The sequence below is a fragment of the Lagopus leucura genome, unplaced genomic scaffold (assembly GCF_019238085.1).
Source record: "Lagopus leucura isolate 7727_CA_CO unplaced genomic scaffold, USGS_WTPT01 Super-Scaffold_100016, whole genome shotgun sequence".
Taxonomy (NCBI): domain Eukaryota; kingdom Metazoa; phylum Chordata; class Aves; order Galliformes; family Phasianidae; genus Lagopus; species Lagopus leucura.
Window position 1 is genome coordinate 7019249 of NW_024962270.1, and position 21253 is coordinate 7040501.

Here is a 21253-nt window from a genome sequence, read left to right on the forward strand (position 1 = left end):
GGGTAGAAAGATGATGGGGAAGAAGCTCTCAGAAGCACTTAAGATATGAGCTTGCTTTAGCTGAGTAGTTTCTTTATATGGCCACGGAGGTTGGCGTCATAGCTAGCACGGTGCTGGACACTGAGGCACCAGAATGCTGAGAAAACCAAAATGTGTGTCTGTGAGCTCGGTGCCAGACCGTGCGGGCAGAGGTAAGCGGGGAAGGCACTGCTCTGCTGAACCGAGAGCTGCCGTCGTGCACCGCTCCTCGTCTGCGGCGTCTGCGCTGCCTGCACACGGCTGTCTTGAGGAAGACGCTTTCCTAAGTGTGCAAAGTACAGGCGACTCCAAAGAAAGTAGCTTGCTATTTCCCCCTTCACGCGCGCTGTGCTTGCGCAACATCAGCGCTCCGCTCTACGGTCGCAGCGCTGAGGCGCCGCATCGCCGTGTGTGAATCGCCGTGTGTAACGGCCGCGAGATGGCGGCAGTGCCGCGTGGCGGGGCGGCCGCTCGTCCCCTTGGCTGCTGCCTTCATTTCCACCTGAGCTGCGCGCCGAGCGGGGCTGCCGAGCGCGGCGGGGGTGCGGTGTCAAGTTAATCGTCGCAGATAAACATTGGAAGTGCTGCGGGCCGAATGAATATTTCAGGATTCTTCGCAAGTTATTACTGTGCTTAATTTTCTTACTTAAGCGTATTTTGGGCCTTGGGCTGTTAAGAATTTAATTTTTGTGGTGGTTTAATGAATTATAAAACATGCTTTAAACAGAAATGAATAACTAATAAATGCCAAAAGTGATTAATTTTCTGAAACGTGAAAAGGCATCTGTATTTAATTAAAAAGAATGGCCCTAAATTGTTGGAAAGAAGCAGCCAGCACTCCCATCGATCGCTTTGTGCTCCATGGCTTTGCTGTGCCCTTGCTGGGCTGCCCGCGCTGCCGCAGCGCTGAGCTTTCAGCCCCTGCACCTACACACAGTCTGCCCTCCAGGGCTTTGCGCAGTGTTTGTTGCTTAACAGAAAGGAGTTTTAGAGATATTTTGCTTTTATTAAGGGCTGTTGCTGCTGATTTCTTAGCCTCGAGAGTACAGCTGCAGCTGCTTTTAGGAGGACACTCAATTTTCAGAACTGTTGCTTTAGGAATGACTGTAAAATGCTCACTAGTTGGACACGACCTAAATTACAGTATTAAATTACTTCCTAATTTTATAAGCTTGATACGTAACTAGTTTTCAAGCGTGTTTTATGCCTGCTGTTGGGAACTGCTGTTTGGCTCCAAAGTTGTTTAAGCTGAGCTAAAAGCGAGGCCTGTGGGAAGGCTGATTTGGGATGACTTTAAAGGAGTGGTTCTGGTTCAGTGGAGTTACGAATTGTTGTTCCATGTGTCTTCTGTTTTTAAGGAGTGCAAGTATCCCTTAAAACTCTTTCCATGTTCTTGAGAAGTATTTGCAGGCAGTTGTTGCTATAACTGAAGCTAAACAGCAAGGGGCTTGAGATCTCCTGGATGAGACAGGACTCATTTTCTGAGTGTATCAAAGTTAAGGTTTTATTTTAATTATGTACATGTTCAGTACACAGATGCTAAATACATAAGGTATAGTATGAAGCTAGCTGAGCAAAACATGCCTGTTGTTTAAGTCACTTGCCTTGTTCCTAGCTGGATTTGAGCGATGTGAGGTGTTGCCTCCATAGCATCAGTCTTTGTAACCATAGTTTACAAGCAGTCCATGGGTTTGTACAGCCCTGCTGGATGGTCTGGGCATGTTATGGGTACTGAGGCTTCTCTTCAGCAAACTGTACTGAAAGCTTTATTACTAGGAAACAAAGCTCTAAGAAGTAGAGCTCTAAGGAAGCAATGTTACCAGCTATTGGATCTGTCCCAGCATGGTCACTTGCAACAGCAGAACCAGGACAGTAAGGGGAGCGGCAGCAGCTGTGGCAACTGGATGAAAATAATCATTTCTGCCGGTCATTTTGCATTTGCTGTTAGTAAATACAATCATTTTCAATAGTATTTTACTGTCCATTCTTTTTCACAAAGCCCTGAATTAACTGTCATCACCAGCAGCCATCAAAGAAAGCAAGCAGGAGCCTCTGCCAAACTGCCCGGTGCTGTGTGCTGTCAGGAGAGGGGCAAATAAAGAATGTCATATTCATCATGTGGTATTCAAAATACCATGCACAAACCATATGAAGATGCTAGCATTTATTCTCTGAATGACCAGAGTCTCATTTTTACAATTCACGCTGTGTTAGGTGCTGGTAGATTTTCAAGAAAGGAGACTTCTGTTTTTGTAGGAGACTCACTGAAAGCAGGTTAGAGGAGATGGTTTTTAGCTGTAATGAGAGCTGCGCAATTTAAGGTGTATTGTTAAGGATGAATTTTAAAATCCTGTCCTGTAGCAAACTTTGGTGCAGTGTATTCTGTTGAGTTCTGATGGACTGTTGGAGAGCATATAGCCAAAATAACCATATCCTTGAAAACAACCAATATGTGATCCAGAGGAAAGGCAGCATGTGCTCTAAAATAAAAACAGCAACAAAAGCCCAACCAAACAAAATCTTCTTTCCAGATTTCTCAGAACTTCATCCCCAGTGGGCAAACCACGCATCTTAACAGCTGGAGCTCTTCCTTCTTCCTTTTCCTCCTGGCTTACCTGGGCCATTTCTACTGGAAGGAGCACTATCAACACTGATGCTGTTTAAAGTCTGGGTAAATGGATTTAAGCAGGTGACAGAAAGACATTTCAGCCTTTACACTGAATGAACATTGTGTTTATTAATTTCTTGCATGTGGTTTGAGGGTGTGAATGAGTGGAAAGCATCCTTAAAATGTGAACTCGCAGGGGCAGAGCTGCTGTGTGCTTCAGGCTGCGCCATCCTCACAGGAACCAGGTGCTGCATGGGGAAGATTTCTCACTACAGGATTCTGTGTACCCACTTGGCTCCAGGCTGTAAAAGAAGTGCCAGTTTTTTCTAATTGATATTTGGATTGGTACGTATGCACTGTTTCAAGAATTGATTATGTGCTGTGGGATTAACCATTGTTAGTGCTTGCTGGAGTTTGTGGAAGAGAAATGGCAAGCGTGTTCAGGTTTTTAAGCAGCTAGATGGCCCAGTGTCACCACTTTTCTTGCCCCTTGCTTCCAGCTAAGGAGAGAACAAACTGAACCTCACCAAGCTTGGAATCAGCTCTCAATTAACACTAACATTTGATGACACTTAAAGATATCATATGGGGTCACCTTGGAGCTGGCATTTGGGGGTCTCTGGGATGTGGTTCCCTGGGTAGGGGATGTGGGGGCACATGTCACCCTCCCACCCAGGTACCACTGCAGTAGGTGAGGGTCGTCCTTGGGGAAACCCAGATGTCATTCCACCCCAATTCCTTACGAGGGGCACAGAGCTCGGTGCTCGGCTTCTCACAGGAACGCCCTGTGCCTTGGCAGCCCTCGGCAGGGGTTCAGTGCGGGCTCTGTTGGGGTCTGCAGGCAGACAGCTTTGGCTGCACCTGGGAAAGGTCTTGATGGCAAAGCCTTCCTTCAGCGAGATGATCTCCAGGCAGGGAGGGGAGACACTGGTTCCCACTGGTGCTTGCCGGACCTTCGGGGGCTGGCAGGTGACTGGAGCCGACTTGCCCTTGTTGTGCAGAGCTGGAGGCTGTGAACGCTGCTGGACAAAATTCCCTTGTGGGGTCAGCTGCATGGAGATAGGTGCTGGCTGGGTACCCTGTGGCACTATTTCCATTTCTAAAGACGCCGAACGATGCAGCTCTGCGGGACCCCGAGCAGCCGTGGCAAGGGGGGCCATTTTCTTCTTGAAGACAAAGAGCAGTGGCTGCTGTTCACCAGCATCAGGATGGTCTAGCTGTGGGCTCGCTGCCAGAGGCCTATGTGGGCCTATGAGGCCCCATGCTTGGGATGGGAATGCTGGTGCAGCAGGGTCTGCTCTGCTGGCCCGAGGCTCAGCCTGTTTCTGGTGGTGGGAGATGGAAATCATTGTGTTACCAATCATCTCTGGTCTTCCTGTGGACACATGGAGCCGCTGCTTTCCCTGTGGCTCTGCAGGTGTTGGGCTCTGAGCCTTGGGCTTATTTGCCTGTAGTTCTGACGGCTTCGATCGGGGCTTTGTCCCTGGCCGGCGCGGCTTGAGGAACTTCAGGGAAAAATTCTTCCATATCTGTTGTGTTGCATTAGAACTTTTGGTATCTGAAATTCAGACAGGGACAATCACAGAGGAGGAAAGCCTTACCTTCCATGTAGTGATTAGGTCTAGGCATGTTTGGGTGCTGTGATGTTTCTTGTTGCTTTTAAAATCAGTGACAAAAAAATTCAAAAAACAAAAAACAACCAAAAAATATTTGATCTAAACTTTTCTAATATGCTCTAACAAGTGGCAAGTCGTGTACTGCTAATGACAGTTATGCATGCGTAATATTGTGAACAAATCTAACGGCCCTTAAACATGCTCTGTTGGCCTAGAATTGCATTTTTGGTTAAGCCATCACCCTGTCCTGCTCCAAACCATTTAACAGCAGTGCCCAGGGCGCAGCCTGGTGTGATGAGGAGCCTTTGCAGTGGATGTTTATACTGGTGCAGATGTTTATACTGGGCAGAGGGAAGGCACCTGCCTCCTTGCTGGGCTGAGGCCGGCTGGGTCTGGGGGCCCGCATCCATCCTGCCTGCTTCTGTGAGGCCACGCTGCCAGCCGAGATGCTCCTCTGCCCCACGTCAGGCTGGTGTCGTTGCTTCCTCTGATGCTAGTCTCTTCTCTTAGCCACCAGCTCATTCATCAGATCTTTCAGATAAAGCAGAAGAAAGCAATACAGAGGCTGATACAATTTTGTGCTGAATCCCAGCTGGCTGCTTGGGTGACAGCTTTTAGTGTAGCACCTCAACTCAAAACTGATATAACTGAACACTTCCTGGAATAGTACAATTTCAGGGATAAATGATTTAATGCTTAGAATTATATGAACCTCATCTTGACATGTGGATTTATGTGCATAGCTTCCTGCATCTTGAGATGAGAATACCTATCATTAATTTTTGTGGCTTGAAACCAAGCTTGATTTAGATGCTTTCTTTCCAAGGGAAGAGGCGTTTTATAAAATCACTGCAGTGGTAATTGTTTTGAGTTCAGAGTGAACTAACTTAAATTTCACATGAATCAATTGTGTACTGTAAGTGATTTGTGCCCTACTACATTTGTTCAAACGTCCTTACGAATTATGTGGAGCTAAGGAGTTGTACAGTTTGATACCAGTGATGTTTTGCAGAACATTCAACAACAGTGTTTCCTCGCGGATCTTGTTATAGGAACATCCTGCTAGTCAGGGCCCAGAAAACAAATTACTGACAATTTTTTCCTTGCTTGTGTGTGCAGAAATACAGATGTGCGTGTACAAACTCAGCATCTCTCCTACAAGGTGTTACCTCATTAATAAGGATTGGTTTACACACTACAGGTACACTTTCTACTTAATAGAAGAGGAAAAACTTTGAGAATGAGAAATGCAGATGCTCAACAAGACTAGAGGTCTGTTGAAGGTATCCTTGCTAGCAGGTGTCCAAAGGTGTGAGCATTGGAGGGAGATGATTATTATTAGGGATGCAAAGATAAAAAGCTGTTGCAATTTAGTACTTGAATGAAACTAAGAAAGGGAAACTTAATTTAGAAGTTCAAACAGTTTCTTAATGGCTTGTCGGATAAAGCTGTCAGAGAGAAGAAAAAGGCATCATCAGGGAGGGTACACTATAAAAATCCAGTGCAAGAATATATTTCAATATATCTAACTTGGCAAGTTTCTTGGCGAGTTTCTTTAATCTGCTGTATTTTCTTCCATACCTTATCTGTTCTCCATAAATCCTAGTTTAAAAAGTCCTTTTACACTCTGTGTTTTGAAATTTCCTAAATTCTTTTTACTTTGAAATTATTTTGCTTCAGAGCCTTTTGAATGCTTGAATCGATTTCTGTTTCCTTTCTTATTAATGAAACTATTCATCCAAGAAAACTTTGGAGAAGAGAGATCTAATTTACAGACCTACCCTAGTGAAAAGAAATAAGGTGAACAATCAGCTGGACCATCCAAAGGATTATTACTATTTCAACGGAAGCTGTTTAAGAAAACGTCTATGGGGAAATATCTGGAAATGTAATAACTTAATCCTAAATATCACGAAAACAAAGCAAATAACTGAATATATTGCAGAGACTGAAAACATGAGCAGAGACAGATGCTCATCAGGGAGGTTGGTTTTAGGCAGGCAGGCAGATTTTGTTGTGCTGCAGAATGATTCTGAAACAACAGGGCTGTCCTGAAGCTTGCTGTGATGGCACACAGCCTGCTGTTTGACAGGTGGGAAGCTCTTCCAAATGTCAAAATACCAACAAGGGGTGCACAGGAGGTAAGTCACCATCAATTTTAGAAACACAAATGTCTAGATCTAGTTGTACTATGTCAAGCAAATCAGCATCTGTAATCTGTTAAAAATGACTTAAACCTGTGATTTATTTTCTTTTTACACTGAAGCAACTGTTTTCATTCTCCTTTTTCTATCTCTGCCAAAAAACGGCTTTCTTTTGTAGCCACTCTTGGAGAAGAGACATAAAACTGAATACAGAAGAAGAATTTAGGGATTGAATTGGATGGAGATGGTGAACACAACTGGATTCACTGTGTCAGCATCTGAGTTTTTTCCAGCACATAAAAGTGGCTGCAAGTCAGATAGACAGGAGGTTGCTGAGATGTTGGGCAGTTGCTGGGTCCCTTGTCAGAGCTTTGCCACAGGACAGAGGAGTCCTGGCAGTAAGATTTGCTGCGGGATTTGTGTTACTGATAGGAAGTTGCTGCTAACTTAATACCCATGTGGCTTCTGCCACCTACAACATGAAAAATTCTAAGCTCATCGGAAGCAGTTTATATTTCATGCAGAGATGTCAAGAAAACCTGCACTCGGCCCATGCCAGGTCTGTGCACAGCAATTGGTCATGTTGGAGATTCAATGCTAGGAAACATGGGTTCAGGGAGAGAAAATGTTTGGTACTGGTAGGATGAGATCATTGTACTGCAGCCTAAATGAAAGGGTGTTTTTTTCTGGTTTGTTTTGTTTTTTTTTTTTCATAACAAAGATGCCATGAAAGATGCACTTTTTCCATGTAGGAGGGAAGCATTATCCTGCTCAAATGATTCAGACAGACTTTATTTTCCAGGAAAGCCATGACTCTTTTTGCGCAGCACTGTTCCTAAGCTTTGCTGAGGAGGTTTCAATGAGACCTTTCATCTGTGGTAAAGAAACCCAAATAGAGAAAGCAGAGCCCATAACCTTCTACCACTGTAAGTTAGGAGCCATAGAAATGTTTGATAATGCTTTGAAAAGAAATGGTTGTACTTGAGATGCTTTCCTAGGAGAAAGCCTTCAGTATGGAGCCATGACAAGGCTAGTTTACTGAGGTAAATCTGTGGTACACACAGATTTATCTTCCCTTTTGCAGTAAGGTAGAGAAGTAAGTTGTGGTAACTGGGTATATTGTAAGGGGAAAAAAATGATGTTACTGTAGACTGAACTATGTGCTAAGATTGTGCTATGTGCTAAGATTAGTAAGTAGTGCATTTTTGGCCAGCAAGATTCCTGCTTGGCATTTGCAATATTCAGTAATTACTGTTTTGCCCCCAACTTGTTTCTTCTCCTTTTCTCCTAAAGCAGGGCACCACTGAGTGCTCATGAGTACTTACTCTCCTTCTGTGGACACTTTCAGCGTTGCTTCTCAACATGCAGGTGCCTGTGATGTCACAGTGTTGTCATGGCAGGTGACATCATAAGGAGAACATACGTGCAGAACAGAGTGCTTGGGCATCATAGTTATTAAATGCTGCCTATTAGGGTATGTGAAACAATTTAAAGACAAACCACCATTTAAATAGGTTCTTCCATAATACAGTATTTTGTTAACAGGTGAAATATTCAACATGGGGAGATTTATATACACATATTCACTTATTTATCTTATATCCATGTGGACAATGTGAGAAAATGGGTATTTTGCTTCATCTTAATTTAGTGATGGACTTTACATTTTTTTCCCAATGAATTTGTGTTTGTGTTCTGTTGACAGAAATGAATGAAGGGGAGATGGACGTTGGATTGCCTGGTGCTGAGATGCTGCTGCTGCCAGGCAGCCAAGCCTCTTTGACAACATCCTGTACACTGAGGCTGCCCTGATTTGTATGCAAGGTTGCAGCTGGGGAAAGGGTTGAACAGTTGCCCATGGGATGTCTGAGAAATGGCTTTTCAAGAAAATGTGTATGAAAATGCAGGAAATACACTGCTTTTATATAGAAGGCTCTTTTCTGTGTGAGATAATGTGTTGGGTTTTTTTTCCAGAAATGACTGGACCTACTTAGAAAGTGCCTTATTTGGGTTTGTAGAGTAGAATATCATTTAGTCATGTTTCCTCCCCTCATCCACTGAAGAGAGAAGGTGAAAGCTGCCTGCATTTAAGTGCAGAGTTTAGGCAGATTGAGGTAGTTCCAACCATTTTATGTTGACAGTAGGTGTTTCTTGCTTCCTCCACTGCTGGCCACTCAGTGAACACAAATAGAAGTTTCCATTCATCAAATAGCTGTAATCCATGTGGGTAGCAATCATCCCTCTCCAGCAAGGATCAAGCTGGAAGAGATTACCTGCACACTGCTGGCTCTGCTTATTGGTATTGTATGCAAATCTCATATACCTTGTATAAAGCCACATGCGGTTAACACTCGCCATCATAGCACAAAAATATCATTCACAAAGGAGTATTATTTCCTTTATTCAGACACTTTGGTAGAATTTTCATCAGGGTATCCCAGCAAGTGGTATTTCTGGAAGTCGGCAGCAGTGAAACAGTGCAATACAGTTAATGTTCTCCTCCTGGCTGTTGTTGCTCAGCCTGTGTGCTATCACAAGTGATTTTGTGGTTGTGAAGAGCAGCTCTTGAGCTGGTGCTGGAGGAAGGAGCATTCCAGTGACTCACTGTGTGTTTCTGTGCCAGATGGCTCTTGTTGGGAGATTTCAGGGCTCTCACTGTCACATCCTGGTCTCTCTTTTCACCAGCCACAACAATCTTCAATTTCAGAAAATACAAGTTTATCATGAGTGTTATATTGAAACTTGTACTGTCATGAATTTAAAATTCGAGGGATTACTTTTCCATTGCCATACAAAGAAAATTGCAGAGATATGAATGCAGAGATAAGAATGCATGCATATTATTGGACCACAGCGGTATCCAGGAGGCTCCTAGTACAATATTTTCACTTAAAGAGAACGGTGACTGCTGGGATATGTGCCTCAAGACAGTTTAATGAGTCTCTTTTCACCATTAGTGATCAAGTATCTGACAGTTGCAAAATGTTTACTGCAACTACAAAAGCACAGGCTCTAAACATGTCTGAGACAACGATGAGCCTAACGAGACTCATGGATCAAAAACTCTGTTGCCTGTTGCTAGGGAAAGAATTCCAGCAGCACAAGGAGTTTGTGTGTTGGGCACAGTGAAACGTGTCCTTCAACAGTGCAGAGTGGGAGATGGGTCTGTGGGCAGCTACCTATGCTGTCCCCCTTCCCCCAATTGCCTCCTCTCATAGAATCAACAAGGTTGTAAAAGACCTCCAAAATCCTCCAGCCCAGCTGTCCCTCTGCCAGCTATATTTCCCCAATATGACTCTCAGAACAACATCGACAAGTTTCTTGAACACCTCCAGGGAGAGTGACCACCACCAGCCTGGGCACCTGTTCCAGCACCTGACCATACTTACAGAGAAGAGATTTACCCTAATGTCCAACCTGAACCTCTCCTGGTGTAACTTGAGGCCACTCCCTTTAGTCCTGTTGCTACTTATGCAGGAGAAGAGGCTGACCCCCAGCTCACTGCAACCTCCTTTCAGGGAGTTGTAGAAAGTGATGACTTCTCCCTGAGCCTCCTCTTCTCCAGACTAAACAATCCTTGTTCCCTCAGCTGCTCCTCATCAGACTTGTGCTCCATACCTCTCACAGCTTCATTGCTCTTTTCTTTGCTGCCTTCGGTGAGCAGCAGTCTTTACAAGACTTTCCAGTACAATTTTGTCCACATGATTTTGATTGTATTTTACTTTTTTAGTAACAAATAGAGTTTTTGTTTGGTAAGACATTGCTGTTTAGGAAAACGTACATGTTCAGTTAAATTTATTGCAGGAAAAGGGGATAGCTATTTCTATGCAAATAGCCATTTGCCCTGAGATATGTTCTCTCACGTCAAAGTTATGGTATTGTGTTATATACTTGAAAATGCATCTTTGGTGTTTCTTATGTTATAGCAGGAGACCTGGATTTCCATTATTGATTTTTCTGATTGTCCTCAGTGCTTATTTGAAAGCTGCAAATGAGGGTGATTTTTCTGAAGGTGTTTCTCCATGGCAGAGGGAGAGGCTTGATAGTGATTTTAAAACTACTCGTGTATTTTATTTAATCCTTCTGCTGATTTGCACACATCAAGATCAGCTTTAGAGGAAAATAAAACAAGCAAACCTAAATAGCATTCCTCTGCATACTATGTCAGGCCTATGTTGGATGCCTACCTGTTTGTTAATAGAACGGGGGTGATGTCTTCCTGATGCCTTGTATGATGTCATGCGACAAGGAGGCTTTGGGAAGAGGAGCTTAGTCTTGATCAGTGACTTTGGTGGCAAATTCCCAAAAATTGAATCTAGGTCTAGAAAAGAGAAAACGTCTGCATTTGTTTTGCTGTCACTGCTTGACTGCCTTTTTATAAAATACATCTCAATTTGAGAGGCTTATAGTAAGTGTTAATTACTAGAGAAATTTCCATGCTGCATTGCAGAGAACGGATTTAAAAGCCCCAGAGAAATCCAGAAGGAATTTGTCCCATAGCAGCCCTAAGTCTGTACTCAGATGGTTTTGGGGCTGGAATTTGAACGCTCGCTCTTGGAAGTTCAGATTTAGAACTGAGACAAAAGTAATCATTTCAAACAAAGAGCAAAACCAGACTCATTTGTGGTCTTTTCTGTAATGCATCTCTGCAGTCCATCTCCTCTTTCATTTTTTCTTCACCATAGATTTTTCCCAGTAATTCAACCGAAAGAGCCTTTTGCTTCAGGCTGTGGAAAGGGAGAAAACTGAGACAGGGAAATCTAGAATGGTTTTGCCTTATTTATATTAATTTACCTGCCCCTGTGCTTGGAGTTATATGTTCTAATTGCACTGGTTATAAATCATTAAAATGGTGATAAAAAGTCAGTTATTAGCAAAACTAAAGTAGAAAAAGTGGCTTATATAAAATACCAGCGTTACTGCCAAGATAAATTCGTTGGGTTCTTATTTACCCATGTTGAGTTTTGAGCCAGTTACCCCAAGGTACTGGGGCAGCCCAGTGGGAGAAGTTACAAGGATTTATTGCATGTTGGGTAATTCTGATAAATAACAGAAGATTTAACAAACTAGGATGGTATTTTATACAGATAATTGTATAAAATATGTGTGCAGAATGTATTCTGTCTCACGTGGTCTAAACCTATACTGCTTTCTCAGTGCTTTGCAGCAGAATTGATCTGATCTCTGAAAGAGTCCAGATTCTATCTCTTGCATTTTAGGTCAGACTGTAATATGTTAGTTATAGTGCATTACATGACTTTTTTTTTTTCCTGCCATTCCCTGCTGTATGGTTAGCTCTCCAGAATATGTAACTGCTCTTGCCTGCAGAAGGTGAATTACTGCCAGCATCTAAGTCGTCAAGTTCCTTCTCTGCTTTTTCGTCTTTTTCCGTTGCTTCATCCAGCATCGTGTCTTCTGGAAAAGTTTCATAAATTTCCTCATCAAATCTGTGCAGAAAGAAGCGTAGACTGAGACTGAAGTTATGGATTCCCCATCTGTGGATGCGTTCAAGGCAGGATTGTATGAGGCTTTGGGCAGCCTGGTCTGGTGGGAGATGTCCCTGCCCACAGCAAGATGTTGGGTCTATGTGGTCTTTAAGTCCTTTCCAACCTAAGCCGTCTCTAGGATTCCATGATTCAGTTCATTACTGAAACAGTAGCAGAGTCCTAAGCAATATGCACACAGCTCAGAGGGGAGGATGCCTACCTAACCTTTCCTGAAATTTTTTGAAAAAATAATCGCAGCATATGGACGTGTTTTCTTACCTTTTATTTTCCTAGGTGCAAACTTAGACCTATAAGCAGAGTGAGGAAAGTTATTTCTTGTTGTAACTTACTTTTTTAGATCCTCCACCATGTAAGTGTTTTGTTCAGTCAACAGAATTCTATCCTGCAGACTTGAAGCCAAGAGAGTTATGATTGGATATGCAGCATTATTACATCATTACATGACATAACATTGGTATTATGACAAGGGATGTAATTTTTCTGGGTTTTAGAGAGCTGTCGTCAATCCGTAGATATTCTTTAAATTCACAAGGGCTTTGCCACCTACTGTAACACAATGGAAAAGATGTTGACACCAAATTTAGTCAGGTTCAGTGTTTTTCTATAAGAAGGCTCAGGATTTTTCAGAGAAAGCATGCTCAGGCTTGCATGGAGAGAGGCTTTAGTTGTACAATATACATATATAGTTGTACAGTATAAAATACTGATGATTTTTCATAGTTGGGTATTATTTGGACAGTATTTAGCTACTTAAGATATTACAGTTAATCATGATATTTTGTTAGGAAGTTTTTGGTAATACCTATTTTTAATTTTTTTAATGAAATTCCTTCTTCAAAGGCTGCACAAGCCTTTGATGTTCACAGAGATCGTAGCAGCTAAAGGATCTTCTTTCAAAGTATTGCTGCTGTTTTAGGTTTGCCTTCTGTAAATCTACATCCCCAAGAGGAAATATTCAGAAGTTGCTTTCTGTAGGTGGATGGCTTCCTGCAAACGTTTTGCATTTGGCTGGAGAGACTCCCTGGTTTGAGCAGCTATTTGCTTCTTTCCTTGTTTCTCGTTTATGAGGAAAACATAAAAATGCTTAGTGCACTTAAAGTCATTCTGGTAGTGCTCTAAATTCTATGCTTAAGGATGCATTTAATTAAAGATTGACTATGGCATAAAGTGTAGTTTAATTAAATACCAATCAATTTCTATATAAAATACATATAAAAGGGCTTTGACTCAGAACATAAAATGAATTTCCAAGAGGAGATTCTCCTCTTCCACACTAAGCAACTGAGAAATGACTTCCCGCTGCATTTGGCGGTCAAAATACTGAAGTACCTGTATAAAAACAGTTGGTGGAAGCAGGACTCTGACCTGATGTTCTTACTGCTGAGAGATTTCTCCTTTATCCTTTCCCTTTGCTGCTTAGAGATTTCCCTTTTCCATCTGCCGCTGGGATGGTCATCACCATTACTTTGTCACGGTGCTATTGGTAGAATAGAGGATGTTCAGAGCACGGTGGGATGTTGGCCCGACCCTCTGCAGCTTCTGTCATGGGATACAGCTGGTGTTAATGCTGGAATTTCAGAGGATATGTGGAGTTCCTGCTCTTAGAGTTATGCAGTGAGTCAAGGTGAAGTTTCTGTTCTGACCGAGTCTGCTTCTCAGGAGGACTTAATATGACTGATTTTAAGATGCATGCTGCTCTCCATGCTCTGTGGTACTTCAGCAGTGTTTACATGGTGGAAAGCAAAATTACCCAACTTCAGAGCAGTGCCTTAAAAGTGAAGAGATTAAAATCAAGGATTTTTTATAAAATATTTTCAGATCATTTTTTGCAGGCTGTTCTTAAGTTTAACCTAATAAAAAATGAAGTTTAAATATTGGTTTATACAGGAGGAAAATTATTTATACAGTTTTAAAATATTTTCATTTTCGAGTGCGTCCTTCTATTAAAATCACCACTGTTCTTTTATTTCCCGTAAATCCCCTTGTATCAAAGCTTTCCTCCCAAAAGTTCTTCTACACTATTGAAGCGCTGCTTCTCCCAGGGCCTCAGGGCATCTGGTCAGCATGACAGGCCCTGTGAGAAATGTATTTTCTGTTCTGCAGAAGGAGAGACAAGACCTACAATCAATCTCATCTTCTGCATTTGCTCCCTGGCACTCAGCAGAGGACCATCATGACGTGCCCCTGCATCGCTGGATTGGAGCCAGCAAAGCTAAAGCTTGCAGAGCTGAAGTCCCCCAGACCCGACAACTCCGCATTACTTAGTGCTGCTGTTGTGTCTGTCGCATGCATATGAGATATGGGTTGCAAAAATGAAGTTGCCAGTTAATTGTTCTCCTTGCTGAAAGGCCTGGGTTAGTTGGTGTCATTACACTAATTTTTGTACTGTCTTAGTGACCTTCATATCATATTAACAGTTTTATATTATGTTAGCAAATTGCTCAGCGAGAGCTGCTAGTCTGATTGCATTCTGAAGGTCATTAATATGATATGAAAATCTTATTGTATTCTCTGCTTTCATATTTTATTAGTGATATGGAAAGCAATAAAGAGGCTGATTTTTGCTGGGGGGTTCCCTGGGGAAAGAGGCTCTACAGCAGTGGTGTCCCACATTGGCTCCTAATCCAATCTCAATGGGAAGTTCAATTTCCTCATCATTAATTATTTAGCTGTATTTAACCGCTGTAAATTCTCAGATTAATTTTTTTAACTGTTGAGTTTGATGACCTCTAAAGACATTGGCATTAACCAATGCAATATGAAATATAGTTGCTTAATGCAAATAGAAGCTAACTTTTCCACGAGGATTTGTGTGAATGCATTATAATGGCAAATTTAATTTTTCTCCTATAACAGTGAAGGCTTATTGCATTACCACCTTTGGTGCAATTCGGTATCGCAAAATGAAGGATGGAGGTGGCTGCAGCGTTCCCTTATGGTGAATATGGCTGAGAATGGTGCTGCCAACACTCATCCAGATCTTCCATCAGTGATCTTGGGTCACTCAGGTCTTGATTTGGATTCCTAAAAGTTTTATTTCGCAAGTAATGTAGGGTAATGAAGTCTGTGTGTAGCGTTAGGTTAAATCGTTTTCAGTCACCTGAAAGAGCCGAAGGTGAAGGTAATAACCTTTGCGCAGTTTCCATCAACAACAAAGTTTTCATCTTGAAGAAAGTTAGAAACAGTGAAGACTTAACAGACAAAAAGGTTATCACTTGCAAAGAGAAATGATTTTTGAAATTAACAACATGCTGTGTTAAAATTACTTCAGTCAAAAAGATCACTTTATTACTAAGAGCAACAGTTACGTGTTTTGTGCTTTAACAGTGTTGTGGCTCCTGAATCACCGGACTGATGGTGGAGAGGAGACTCCTCTGGAGGCTGCTGTGGGTGAGAGTTTGTATGAGTTGTGCCAGCTGATAAAAGCTGAACATCTACAAGGTGAGGGGTTTGTTTGTTTGTTTGTTTTTGTGTTTTTTTTCAATGTACACATCCTGCCCAAGTGTTTTCTTCCAAAAACACATTGCTAGTGTGTTGGAGCTAGGACATGAGCAAGTTGTACATTTAAGTGTTAAACGCCTTGATGACTTGTGTAAGAGCGAGGCCAGGCTTATCATATCCAAATGCTGTTTTTAAACATGATTTTGCCAAATAGTACATTTGTGTTTGATTTCAGCTTTTTTTTCCTGCCACCATATAAGACCATTCCAAGTTCTTTGGCTTCAGTGATGCGACAGCTGCAACTTCAGCTCGTGGAATGTGCTTCCAAAACTAATTGAGAATTGATTCATTTGGTAGGAGCTTCAGGACAGTTAGGTTGGAGATTCCTGCAGCCTGGTGGAAATCCCATTGGCTTTCTCCATTGTCTTTCTCCATTGGCTTTCTGCACAGTACTGAAACACAGTGCTTTGGTGCACAGCAAACAAAACACAAGATACAGCTGGTGAGTATCAGTGCTGAGGGAGACGATCTGAATTTATAGCAAGTGACTCTGCCTGCCTGAACTATGGAAAAACAAAACCTAAACGGAATTTCATAGCTCGATGAATGTTTGAGCAAGGATTGAGTTATAAGACCCCAAACCTGACCAGTATACTTTTAGGTGCATCTGATACGGAACGTGTGTGTCACCCACAAATCTGCATTGCGTTATTATTGTTGCTTTGCAGTGCTGCCGACCGTGCTGCAGGTGGCGGTGCTGCACCAGGACTGTGCCGAGATCCAGCTCCAGAAAATCAAGACTTTTACGAAAATAGCAAAGCCTTTTGGCCTCTCATACAGGAGATAGGAGTGCACCCAGCATGGTACCGGTTAATGTTGTCTTAGATGATGGTTTGGGAATACCAATGGGAGGTAAGAGCTGTGGACTGAGAGGTATTTCAGCACAAGCAGAGCCCTTTAACCAGCAAACTTGTTCTGGGAAAGTTTCCAGCTCCGACCATCTCTTGCGTTGTGGGGTGTGGGATCTCATGCTAGGAGCATCAAAGAAGTCTCGGGAGACGTTTCAAAAGAGGACAGGAGCCTGGGAGGGAGACTTAAAAATCCTGGCTCCGGTACAAATAAAATACCCTTCAGTCTCAAATTAATGTAAAATATCAGGGAACTGTCTCTCAGAGATTATTCCCAATGTGGAGTTAAAATACAAACATTCAAACAAAAAGGAAAAGCTGGCTGGTGTCCACAAAGAACAAGTGATCTGGTTCTGAACCCCTGAACGATGATGATAATTCTCCAAAAACTCACCTCTTTGGGTAGATTCCACTTTGCAGGTTTTATCTGCATTGTCTGTTTAAAGAAAATAAAATAAAGAGGGCTGCTTTGAAACATTACAGGTATCTGAGAACAACAAGAATTTCTCCTTTGACCTAGAACACCATTTCATGGAAGGGAGGCTTTGTTCAGAAACTTTGTTTTTCCTTCCAGAAATTGGACAAATGTATGTTGCCAAGAGTGGTCAGCTGGAGATATTTGGACACTTGAAAGATCCTCAGAAACTGCTTTTGGAGGACTTTGGGCCCATGCTGCAAGGGGTGAGCATCTCTGGGAGGGCCTTCCTCTTGTTGGCACAAATCTCTGCATCCTGAGCTGCCATGCATTGCTGGCTCTGCTGGGCTGCCCCTGTTCTCCGCACCCTCTCTGCTGCTTAGCTGGTGCTGCTGCTGTGCAGTAGATGAGCCCTAAGAGCTGATCTGGCTTGGAATGGGCCAGGCCAGGAAGCAAATGCAAAAAGGTAAAGCAAGAGGTGGAGAAAAAAAAAAAAAAAAAGAGGCCCGAGCAGAAAAAACATTAAAAGAAATGATTATAATAATTATATTATTAATGACAAAATGTAATTAATTGGCTGCTAATGAATTTTATAAGCACCATAAAATTGCCATAACAGCCTAATTGCTTCTCTAGTCTTGCCAGCAGCCAATAAGAACATCAAGTGCTTTAATCCCCTTTACTTCAGCGTGGGAGGCAGCAGTGCGGGAGGTGCAGGCAGCGTCACGGTGATGTGTCTTGCTCCCAACCCATGTGCAGGTAGAGTGGCAACAGCTGATTTCCAGATTTGTCATAGAATTCTGAAAGAAGCAGAGGGAAGTCTCTCAACTCTTCGCTTTAGCCACAGTGTGTTTCTTACTTTGTGACGTGCACAAAATGAATGGGAAAAGGAGTTTTACTGGATAGAAATGGTAACTGAGTGAGATTTGTCATAATCATATTGCTAGACGTTTCACCTCTTCCTGTAATTTCTGAAGAGAAAATGAACTGCTGTTTGGGGCAATGTGGGGTCTGTGTGGCACGGCAAAAATTCCTCAGCTATTATTTCAGACAGTTTGTACTATTGTCTTTTCTGTCCTTACATATTTATACTTCTTTTCTTAGCAAACATGTTCTTTCAGTGCTGCTTTTTCAGGATGATGAGAGCCAACTAAATGCATCTAAACGCAAACACAGAAAAGGGGGAAAATACACTGTGTGAGTAAACCTGATGCTCTTCCTACTTCATTAGAATTTAATGAAGAAATACTCAGTGCCCAACAGGGGAATCCCAATTCATTATGTTCTTTGAATTCTCATTAAGCATATGTACAGTGACTACCAGAAAACAGCACACTTTCGACTGTTGTCTATTACTCTGCCTAATAGCTCTGTTGTCCATTACACTTAAATGCTGATAACAGGAGAAACCTATGCAAGTTTTATTCCAGTAATTAATTTTCACTGGTTAATTCCTGATGACTTTCCAATGTTGCACTGGTGCAGTGAATCAGAATTGTTACACGAGTGAGATTAAAGCTGTCTTGGTGACGTGCTGAGAAAAGGGATGGACCCCACTGCACCTCTTGTGCCCAGCACAAGGGTTCTGCCTTGGAGCTGCTCTGTTATGTGAAACTTTATTCTGCACATAAGTGGTGTAAACTGAAGGGCTGAATGATGACAGAAGCTGTCTGGAGCTATCCAGGAGGTGTAATGCTCTGCGTAGCTTTGCACTACTCGGGTGAGTGCTTTGGAAGGAGGCATGTGCCAGAAAACACGGCATTGCTAAATGTTTCTGACGTATTATTTAGCTTCAGGCAATGTTTAAAAGCTGCCTAATCGCTCACAGCTATATTTAAGTTGTATTATTGCAATTGTCAAAGGAGACAGATATTCATTCCTATATTTCCTCACAGTTATTAATACTCCCATTTTTTACCCTTATTACTCAAAATGGTTAATGGCTCTGAAATAAAGAATCTTTAGGGGCATCACAGTTGAGAAATGGTTGGTTCTGTTACAGCTGGTTTCCAGAGATGATCTCACCCCTGTTTCTTGCAGTTCAGCTTCAGTCTCCTGATGGCAAATCTTGAAAACCCAAGAAGGGTTTTCTGGATGGGAGAGGAGCTGATGGCAGGGAGCAAAGGCTTAGCAGCAGGGATTTCCTTGAGCTCTGCATGGTGCTCCAGGCTGGAATGGGAGCAGAGTAGGTGACAGCAGCACTGCACAGGTGCATCGCTCCCAGGGATGTGGGGTGAAGCCACCCGTGGCTCTGAGTGCAAAAGATGCGAAGGCTGAGCTTGTGGTGGTGCTCAGATTGCTTGTTGGTGATGGTTGCTGCTTTGGTGTTATTTTCTCGACAGTGCTTGATAGTCTTGTGTTTTCTAATTCCGATAGGAAGGTGATGCCAGCCTCCAGAAGCTCTGATTGCATCCTTTATGAGATAGCCTTAAGTCACTTAATATCTTCACAGTGGTGATAACTGTTGAAACAACGTGCTCTTTGGTGCGTGTGAAATGATCTGCATATTCAACCTGAGATTTGTGTGAGTAATTAGAAAGTCGATCTAAAGTGGAGGCTCTTGGGTGTCTCTTGATCAACCTCAGCAGCTCTCCACAGGCTGTCTGCCTCGAAGACAGGAAGGGGACATCTCACTGGTGGTGGCAGACCCAGTGCCCATACGGTGCCTGGTACTGTCCATGCATCGCCCTGAGGTGAACATGCTTTACTGCACCAAATGATATCTGCTTTCCCAAGTCGTGCGTATTCTCTCTGATTTTTATTGCTTTATATTGGATTTGATTTTTTCCTTACAGAGGTGAAAATAAATATAGTAAATATCTCTATAAAAATAGACAGTATTTGTTGTGTCTTTTAACCTATTGACTGCTCTTGAAATGCCCCAAATGCACACAGCCCTGCTCCCAGATGGCTCTGCATGGTTAAGCTTTAGAAATTATTCATTATTTGTGTCATTCCTATGACAAATCTCCTCTGTAATGAGGTTTTATCCTTTTAAAACAAAATAACTTTTATTAATTCCTTGAAATAATAATCGAAGGCTTGACTTTCAAGGAGGGGAAGGCGTTTGTTGTGATTAATAGCATGCATTCACTGTGCTTCACGTAACTTTGCTAAATCTTAGTAATGGTGTGGAGGTCAGTTTCACTGTTATTAATAGTAATGATAATTATATCTTTTGGAAGCTGTCAGAAAAGTATCTTTTGTACAAGTCAGAACAGTGTAAACAGACTGTACAGGCAGGCACTACCCTTTCCATCAATAGGTAAACAATCTTTGTTAAGCTCATCTTGATAGTCTTATTTTGTTGCCACATTTTAATTACTCATCCTGTCTGTTTATATTCCATTGCGTTTTGCTGAAGATACAAGCTTTAAAAATCATTGGTATTTAGGAAAATCCAAAGCTGGGGTGATGCATGCTCAGGTGCTAATTTATTTACATCAATTAATTTCAGGCCCCTGATGTAAACCAATTAGTATTCAACACTTAATGGAGTCATTATCTGTCAGATTAGCTTTTAGAAATGCTTGTCACTGCTACAGGACCAGGCAGCAGAACTTTGCTAATAAAACTAGCAGAATTAATGGAGTGAACAGCATAGATAATGACTTAATGTGGAACATACAGTATAGAAAAGAGACTGAACAACTGTCTTCAAGAAATGAAGATATCATTGAGCTAGCTACTTCATTCCAAAAACAAGCTTAGGCGGTGCTCTTCAAAAACATCAGAGGTGTCTAGGTAAGCCTTTGCAAAGTTGTTTCCTGATAAATAATTTACCACCTTTGTGCCCTCACAAATGCACAATCTACCTCCTGTGCTTGATTCAGCATGCAAATAAATAAGTGCTTCACCTTGCTCCAAAGCGTGGAGCCAATGGTGGGGACAGAATCTCGGGCTGTTGAGCTGTTCTGTGTGTATCATCTCCCCACAGCAACTTATCTACATGGGACCTACACTCCAAAAAGCACTGATCACCAACCTCAGCACTGCGGGACACTGCAAAATAAATTGTATTTGAGAAGATCACCTGGGAGATTTAATTCTACAGGCAAGCAAGACTGACACTGCACCCTCAATAATCTGGCAAGATCTGCAAACAGCAATAAATCTCCAAAAAGAATTGCTGCTGCTACAAAGGTTTTCAGAAGCCTTCCTCACAGGTGCAAGATAACCGTGTGTTGTCTTGTTCTCCTGAGAGAACAAAGGCATTCACTAAGGCATTCTTTGCAAAGTCTTTCTTTGTGATTTTTAGCTGGTCCAGTCATTCTAGCATGCTCCTTTGTCAGCCATTGTCCCTGCATGGAGGACAGCCACAAAAGTGAGTTCCAAATGAAAATTTTAGAGAAAACTACAAGTGCAGATTAAAATGCATAGTATAGTTGCATTGTAAACAGGAATAGTGTCATGCACCTGCTCATGTGTTTGTGATAAGGGTGACCATGCTGGCTATATTGGGTTAATGCTACACTTTTTGGGACGCAGACTAGTTTGGGGGCCATGTGGCCCTTCATGTCTTTGGGAGGCAAATCTCCAGCTAAACTCCAGCCTTTCACCTCTGAGGAAGCTTGTAACTTCTGAGAATTTCTAAAA